Source organism: Eretmochelys imbricata, chromosome 2 (genome assembly GCF_965152235.1).
Source record: "Eretmochelys imbricata isolate rEreImb1 chromosome 2, rEreImb1.hap1, whole genome shotgun sequence".
Lineage (NCBI taxonomy): Eukaryota > Metazoa > Chordata > Testudines > Cheloniidae > Eretmochelys > Eretmochelys imbricata.
In genome coordinates, this window is record NC_135573.1 from 189718378 (window position 1) to 189727349 (window position 8972).

General features: G+C 42.4%; 1 pseudogene; it reads right to left on the reverse strand.

Annotated features, from left to right (window-relative positions):
* Positions 1-6254: 6254 nt before the first annotated feature.
* LOC144260607 (C-C chemokine receptor type 8-like) lies at positions 6255-7508 on the reverse strand (annotated as a pseudogene).
* Positions 7509-8972: the final 1464 nt, after the last annotated feature.

Consider the following 8972-nt stretch of genomic DNA (forward strand, 5'->3'; position numbering starts at 1 on the left):
CCTGTCTTCCGACAGCAGCCAATGCCAGGTGCCCCAAAGGGAATGAACAGAACAGGCAATCATCACGTGATCCATCCCCTGTCACCCATTCCCAGCTTCTGGCAAACAGTGGCTAGGGACACCATCCCTGTCCATCCTGGCTAATAGCCACTGATGGACCTATGCTCCATGAATTTATCTAGTTCTTTTTTTTTAACCCTGTTACAGTCTTGGCTTCACAACATCCTCTGGCAAAGAGTTCCACAGGTTGACTCTGCATTGTGTGAAGAAATACTTCCTTTTGTTTGTTCTAAACCTGCTGCCTATTAATTTCATTTGGTGACCCCTAGTTCTTGTGTTATGAGAAGGAGTAAATAGCACTTCCTTATTTACTTTCTCCACACCAGTCATGACTTTATAGACCTCTATCGTATCCCTCCCTTTTCTGAACCTTTTCCAATGCCATTATATCTTTTATGAGATGAGGCGACCATATCTGCACACAGTATTCAAGATGTGGGCGTAACATGGATTTATATAGAGACAATCTGATATTTTCTGTCTGATTATCTATCCCTTTTTTAATGATTCCCAACATTCTGTTTGCTTTATTTGCCTGCCACTGCACACAGAGTGGATGTTTTCAGAGAACTATCCACAATGACTCCAAGATCTCCTTCTTGAGTGGTAACAGCTAATTTAGACCCCATCATTTTATATGTATAGTTGGGAGTATGATTTCCAATGTGCATTACTTTGCATTTATCAACACTGAATTTCATCTGCCATTTTGTTGCCCAATCACCTAGTTTTGTGAAGAGGTACAAAGGGATCTCAGAGTCTGCCTGGGACTTAACTATCTTGAATGGTTTTGTATCATCTGCAAATTTTGCCACCTCACTGTTTACCCTTTTTCCAGATCATTTATGAATATGTTGAAAAGTACTGGTCCCAGTACAGACTCCTGGGGGACACCACCGTTTACCTCTCTCCATTCTGAAAACTGGCCATTTATTCCTAACCTTTGTTTCCTATCTTTTAACCAGTTACTAATCCATGAGAGGACCTGCCCTCTTATCCCATGACAGCTTACTTTGCTTAAGAGCCTTTGGTGAGGGACCCTGTCAAAGGCTTTCTGAAAGTCTAAGTACACTATATCCACTGGATCCCCCTTGTCCACATGCTTGTTGACCCCCTCAAAGAATTCTAGTAGATTGGTGAGCCATGATTTCCCTTGTAAAAACCATGTTGACTCTTCCCCAACAAGTTATGTTCATCTATATGTCTGACAAATTCTGTTCTTTCCTCTAGTTTCAATCAGTTTTCCCGGTACTGACATCAGGCTTACTGGTCTGTAATTGCCGGGATCACCTCTGGAGCCCTTTTTAAAAATTGGTGGCACATTAGCTATCCTCCAGTCATTTGGTACAGAAGCAGATTTAAATGGTAGGTTACAAACCACAGTTAGTAGTTCTGCAATTTCACATTCGAGTTCCTTCAGAACTCTTGGGTGAATCCCATCTGGTCCTGGCGACTTATTACTGTCTAATTTGTCAATTTGTTCCAACGCCTTCTCTAATGACACCTCGATCTGGGACAGTTCCTCAGGCTTGTCATCCAAAAAGAATGGCTCAGGTTTGGGAATTTCCCTCACAATGTTCCCTCTAATTTTTTTAATCCTTGTACGGAATGAATTTTGTTGTATGCACCAATATGGAGGTGATGTGGGGCTGAGGGGATTGAAGTGTGGGAGGGGGCTCAGGGCTGGGCAGAGGGTTGGGTGTGTATGGGGGGGTGAGGACTCTGGCTAGGGGTGGGGCTGGGGCTGAGGGGTTTGGGGTTCAGGCTGCCCCACGGCTGCAGTGGGGAGAGAGGACTCCCCCCAGCCCTCTCTCGCCACAGCAGCCCGGGGCCGGGGGAGAGCACCTCTCCTGGCTGGGGCAGCTCCGGGGCTAGGACCGGGGGAGAGTCACCTCTCCCCGGCCATGGCAGTTCCTCTCCCCACTTACATGGCCCTTGATAGCATGCTGCATGGCTGCACAGCTTAGCGGGAACTTGCTCCCTCACATCCTCAGCCGTGAAGACTGATGCAAAGAAATCATTTAGTTTCTCCACAATGGCCTTAGCATCCTTGAGTGCTCCTTTAGCATTTTGATAGTCCAGTGGTCCCACTGGTTGTTTAGAAGGCTTCCTGCTTCTGATGTACTTACCATTTTTTTTACTATTATTTTTCAAATCTTTGGCTAGCTGTTCTTCAAATGCTTTTTTTGGCCTTCCTAATTATATTTTTACACTTCACTTGCAGAGTTTATGCTCCTTTCTATTTTTGCCACTAGGATTTAACTTCCACTTTTTCAAGGATGCCTTTTTGCCTCTCACTGCTTCTTTTACTTTGTTATTTCATCACAATGGCACTTTCTGGTTCTCTTACTATGTGTTTTAATTTGGGGTATACATTTAAGTTGGGCCTCTATTATGGTGTCTTTAAAAAGTTTCCATGCAGCTTGCAGGGATTTCACTTTTGGCACTGTACCTTTTAATTTCTGTTTAACTAAATTCTTCATTTTTGTGTAGTTCTCCTTTCTGAAATTAAATGATACCATGGTGGGCTGCTGTGATGTTTTCCCCACCACAGAGATGTTAAATTTAATTACATTATGGTCACTATTACCAAGCGGTTCAGCTATATTCATCTCTTGGATCAGATCCTGTGCTTCACTTAGGACTAAATCAAGAATTGCCTCTCCACTTGTGGGTTCCAGGACTAGCTGCTCCAAGAAGCAGTCATTTAACATGTCAAGAAACTTTATCTCTGCATCCCGTCCTGAGGTGACATGTACCCAGTCAATATGGGAATAGTTGAAATCCCCCATCATTACTGAGTTTTTTATTTTTACAGCCGCTCTAATCTCCCTAAGCATTTCACAGTCACTATCACCATCCTGGTTAGATGGCCTGTGGTATATTCCTACTGCTATATTCTTATTATGGAAGCATGGAATTACTCTCCATAGAGATTCTATGGTACAATTTGGTTCATGTAAGATTTTTTACTTCATTAGATTCTACGGTTTCTTTCACATATAGTGCCACTCTCCCACTAATTAGACCTTTTCTGTCCTTCTGATATATTTTGTACTCTGTATTACTGTGTCCCATTGATTATCCTCATTCCACCAGCTTTCTGTGATGCCTATTATATCAATATCCTCATTTAATATGAGGCAATCTAGTTCACCCATCTTACTTAGACTTCTAGCATTTGTATATAAGCACTTAAAAATTATCACTTTTTAGCTGTCTGCCATTATGTGATGTAATTGAATGGGATGTTTTTTCATTTGACTGTTTCTCATCAGACCCTACCCGTATTTTATCATCTTCTGTCCTCTCCTTCTTACTAGGCCATAGAGAATCTCCATGAATAGATTCTCCCCTAAGGGATGTATCTGTTTGATCCACATGCTCCTCCGCACCTGTTGGCTTTCCTCCAGCCCTAGGGTTCAGGAAATTGGGGTGACGGCCTGGGCCAGCCCCACGCTTTGTGAGGAGGTGGGCAGGGAGGTGAGTTGGGAGATGGGTGAGTGGGGGGGGCGGAGCCTCTCTACCACCCCCCCTCCCCTCAGTGCCTCCTGCCTGCCTGTGGGACCAGTCGATCAGTGCTTCCTCCTCCATCCCAGCACCTACCGCCGATCAGCTGTTTCGCAACATCTGGAGGCACTGGGGGGAGGGAAGAGAACCGAGGGCGCAGCGCACTCGGGGGAGGGAGCGGAACTGGGTGGGGAAGGGAAGGGGTGGGGTGGAGCGGGGGTGGGGGAAGAGGCGGGGTGGGGCCTTGGGGAAGGGGTGGGGTGGGGACAGGGCCTAGGTAGAGCTGGATGGGGGAGCTCCTCATCTATGTCCAGGGCCCCGGACCCGCCTGGGGATGGCCCTGGTCCTTATTTTAAAAACTGCTCTACAGGAAGAAAGCATAAAAGGAGAGGAAAAGAGTGGGAGGTTTCTCTTGCTTGTGTGAGTGCCTCAGAAGCTGTGTACTCTATAAAAGTGGTGGAAAGGAACACTGTAAATACATCACATGAGGTGTTCTACTAGAAAAAGGTCACTGAGCTGTTTGCAACTTGAAAAAGAGACAGGAGCTATACCTCTGCCAGAGCCAGAGAGAGAAACCCGGATATTGGATCACCAGCACTGTACTGCTGAATAATAAATACTTGTGTAACCCTGCGGGGAAGTGTCTCCAGAACAGCTGGTCAGAAAATGTATTGATGTTTCTTTCACCCATAAGAAAACTTTGACAAAAATGAAGAAAAATTCATTTTTATCACAACTTCCCATGGAAAACTTCAAGTTTTTAAAGAAAAATTTGAAATCATAATATTTTGTTCCAAACCTAAAATGGTTTGATTCTGAAATGGTGCTATGGTGCCTCATGAGTGTTCTAGTTCAGCTGCTTCATTTTCATCGTTAGCCTGGAATCCCGATTTGGACCACATCTTTTATGAAATACCGTGGTCTCTCTTCTTGGTGAGGGAGGCCGTACATCATGGGAGTCATATGATTGCATGGTATGATGAAAGATGTAGTCCATCTGAGGAGCATATACAGTATACATTTCCAACCTAAACTCTGACTAAACATGGAGAATAGAGTGGAAAATACGGATATGTAAATGGAGTGCTTCACAATTTCTAACTCTGTAAAGTCTTTGGAGAAATGAAAGTACTGTAATTAAATCACAGTATACTTCTACTCTTTCTAGAGTCATGAGAAATGACAACAAGAAGTAAGAATTAAAGTTAGAAATATATTTTTGGTAATTATTTAGTAACATTACAGTAACTGTAATGATATTTTAAAAATGAAAGGTAGAGTTGCTGAAAAAGACTAGACTATTTCTTGACACAGTCAATTATTTGACAATTCCTCATCTGTATATTTTCTAGATTTTAAGGCATTATATTGTTCTTTAAAAATGTGCTTACAGCAACCTTAAATGAACATAAATGTAGTTTTCTTTCCATAAATTATTATTGGAGTTTTGAGAAAAGACTTGCCTAAAAGGAAATTTGAGAGGTCTTATTTTGATGAAAAATTTCAGTGCATTGTACTTTAATGTAGCTTCAGGAATTATCATAGCATATATTGCCAGGCTACTTCTACAGGATTGGGTTGGGGGGTGGGACATACAGAAGTCATAAGATCTAATCCAGTGCCCATCAAAGTCATGGGGAAGACTCCCCCTGACTTCAAAGTGAGTGTTGGATTGGGCCAATAGCACACGGCAGCAGAGCCCTCTACGTTTTAGAAAGGTTATGCACCAAACTAAACATATAAGAAAAAATTCTGCCCTCAGAGGTTTCCATACAAGAATGTGTTTCACTCCTGTCTGACTTCAGTGTTACAAAGTCATAATGGCATTGAAACTGAGAGTTACATCTGTGTCAAACTGAAGGGTGAGTCAGGCCATACGTTTAAAAACTGTAACTGATTTGTGTGCACAGCCATCCAGTGAAATGTGCAATGATTCATTTGACATCTAAGCTAAGTAGCAGTCTCTCTCTATTGCTTAACTGTAGTCTCTGAAAATTATTACACAATGGCTACACTGGCTGCTTTCTTTCTTGATGAGAATTATTCAATCAGGAGGGAATTTTTTGCTAGGAAACTTTTAAAAAAGCTATCACACATTTAAAATTAAGTCAGAACTCAATAGATGTCCCCTCCCTCCAGCCCAGTTTATGTTTTAATGCTTGTATATATAAACTTCTCCCAGATTTTTAAACTATGGAAACTGTCAGGAAGCCAGTTATACAAAGATGCCATTTTGCTTTATTCAAGAAAAAAAAAACACATTTAAAACAGAAAAATACTACGAGGAAGAAGAGACACTGAGCTTAGGCAACGCATAGTATTATGGAAACATTGACATGAAGAGTCCAGCAATTCTATGTCCTCTTCATTCACTGCCCGTTTCCACTGTCCACAAAGGTGTCAGATCATGTTGGTGATGGCATGTTCTGCTCATGTGTGAGTTTCTAGATAGGATCTCTGCATGTGGGTAGATGGATTTTTTCACAGCATGGGTTTGGAGGAATTGCTGCAATTTTTGAAGGAGTGGAAGTCAGAATCCAGGACCAACTTTCCTCTGTCCCTAAAAAATAAACAGCGGAGGTAGACCCCTGGGCTAAGTCAATGCTCGTAAGCTTTTCAGGGCAATCGCTGTATTTAGATGAACGCAGGTAGAATATATGCCTGGGTAGGGAGTGGGAAAGCTTTCACAGAACTCGGTCACTATCAGAATAGCGTAACACTTGAGTGGGCAAGGAGTGAGAATGATTGGCTGAATTGCTACTAGAAATGCGACGGATGCAGGTTTGGAATATTTTTTTTTAAGGTGAGCTTTAAACATCTCGCCAGCGAAAGCATAGATCACCGGGTTCAGGCAGCAGTGGATGAAGGAGATTGATTCGGTCAACTGCAGGGCCAGCGCTAGCCTTTGGCTCGTCTCGCAGTCGTTGATGATGTGCAAGTTCTGCAGAGAGTCTAGGAAAAGCACAATGTTGAAGGGAGCCCAGAAAAGGAAGATGACGACCACGAGGATGAAAATCAGCTTGATGGCTTTGGTCTTGTTCCGGTTTTTGCAGCTCTGCAGATTTTTCTGGTTGTGGGAGTAGCAGTAAATGAGGATGCTGAGCAGGATCAAAAGGCCCAAGATGTTGACTTCAAACTAAGTGAAAAATCACCCAGTCGCTTGGGGAGGGATAGCTCAGTGGTTTGAGCATTGGCCTGCTAAACCCAGGGTTGTGAGTTCAATCCTTAAGGGGGCTATTTAAGGATCCGGGGCAAAAATTGGGGATTGGACCTGCTTTGAGCAGGGGGTTGGACTAGATGACCTCCTGAGGTCCCTTCCAACCCTGGTATTCAATGATATTTGGGGACACATTTGAGAGACTGTTCAATTTCCACTTCTTGGGTAAACATCCTATTTGGTATAGCAGCCAAGCCGACCATCATCCACAGATTAAGCTTATAATTATGCCACAAGTGACTGTCCGAACTCATAGCATAGACAGCATGAACGATTGCTATGTACCTGTCTATGCTCATGGAGAGTTATAAAGAAAATGCTACTGTAAAAGCCTCTGTAATAAATGCCAGCCATTATTTTACACGCTGCATTTCCAAAAATCCATTCTTCTGAAGCATAGTGAGCTTGAAATGGGAGGGGGACAACAAAGAGCAGGTCAGAGTTTGCAAGGTTGAACAAACACGTCGGTCATGGTGGTGACTTTCTTCCTAGTCAGGAGTATACATATGACCAAGGCATTTCGCTCTAGGCAGAAGACAAAACACCAGAAAGTAAACTATTGGAAGAAACAGTGATTTAAACCTGCCAAAACCATTGCCCTCACTGCAAGGAGAGGTACCTTCATCATACATATAGTTATATTCTGTGGTGTTTTGGAAAGGGCTTGTAACAGTCATCTTTAAGACCTGTGCACAAAAAAAAAAAAAAGATAATTACTTGATTATGGGTATGGAAGGGTTGCAAAAGACAGCATTTTGCCATTGTTACTAACGCTGAATGAAATCAATGTGACTGCTTGTTGAATAAGAAAAGGAGTACTTGTGGCACCTTAGAGACTAACAGATTTGAGCATAAGCTTTTGTGAGCTACAGCTCACTTCATCGGATGCATGCAGTGGAAAATACAGTGGGGAGATTTTATATACACAGAGAACTTGAAACAATGGGTGTTACCATACCCTCTGTAATGTGAGTGATCAGATAAGGGGACTATTACGAGCAGGAGAGAAAAGAGGGAAAAAAACCCTTTTGTAGTGATAATCAAGGTGGGCCATTTCCAGCAGTTAACAGGAATGTTTGAGGAGCTGTGGGGAGGTGGGGGGAAACAAACATGGGGAAATAGTTTTACTTTGTGTAATGATACATCCACTCCCAGTCTTTATTCAAGCCAAAGGTAATGGTGTCCAATTTACACATTAATTCTAATTCAGCAGTCTCTCCTTGGTGTCTGTTTTTGAAGTTTTTTTGTTGAAGAATTGCCACTTTTAGGTCTGTAATCAAGTGACCAGAGAGATTGAAGTGTTCTCTGACTAGTTTTTGAATATTCTAATTCTTGACTTCTGATTTGTGTCCATTTATGCTTTTCTGTAGAGACTGTCCAGTCTGGCCAATGTCATGGCAGAGGGGCATTGTTGGTGCATATCACATTGGTAGATGTGCAGGTGAATGAGCCTCTGATATTGTGGCTGATGTGATTAAGTCCTATGATGGTGTCAATTGAATAGATATGTGGACAGAGTTGGCATTGGGCTTTGTTGCAAGGATAGATTCCTGGGTTAGTGTTTTTGTTGTGTGGTTGCTGATGAGTATTTGCTTCAGGTTGGGGGGCTGTCTGTGAGACAGGACTGGCCTGTTTCCCCAAGACCTGCGAGAGTGATGGGTCGTCCTTCAGGATAGGTTGTAGATCCTTGCTGATGCGTTGGAAAGGTTTTAGTTGGGGGCTGAAGGTGATGGCTAGTGGCGTTCTGTTATTTTCTTTGTTGGGCCTGTCCTGTAGTAGGTAGCTTCTGGGGACTCTTCTGGCTCTGTCAATCTGTTTCTTCACTTCAGCAGGGGGGTATTGTAGTTGCAAGAACGCTTGATAGAGATCTTGTAGGTGTTTGTCTCTATTTAGTTAGAAATAATAAGGAATGAGAAGACCAATGCATTTATGTCATCTAACCTAAATCTCTGCTATAATTCCAACATAATTTTATAATTATGTTCAGTATTTATAAAGCAACAGATTTATGTAGAATAGATGTATGCAATGTGAAATTATAAATAGAATTCATCTGATTCTGATCTCATTTACACCCATATAATTGAACAACAAGTTTACTAAAATGAATAAGAGATGCAGGTGCTCAGCATCTCTGAAGATTATGCTATTGTTATGCTGCTGATACCCTCTTCTCATCTTTATG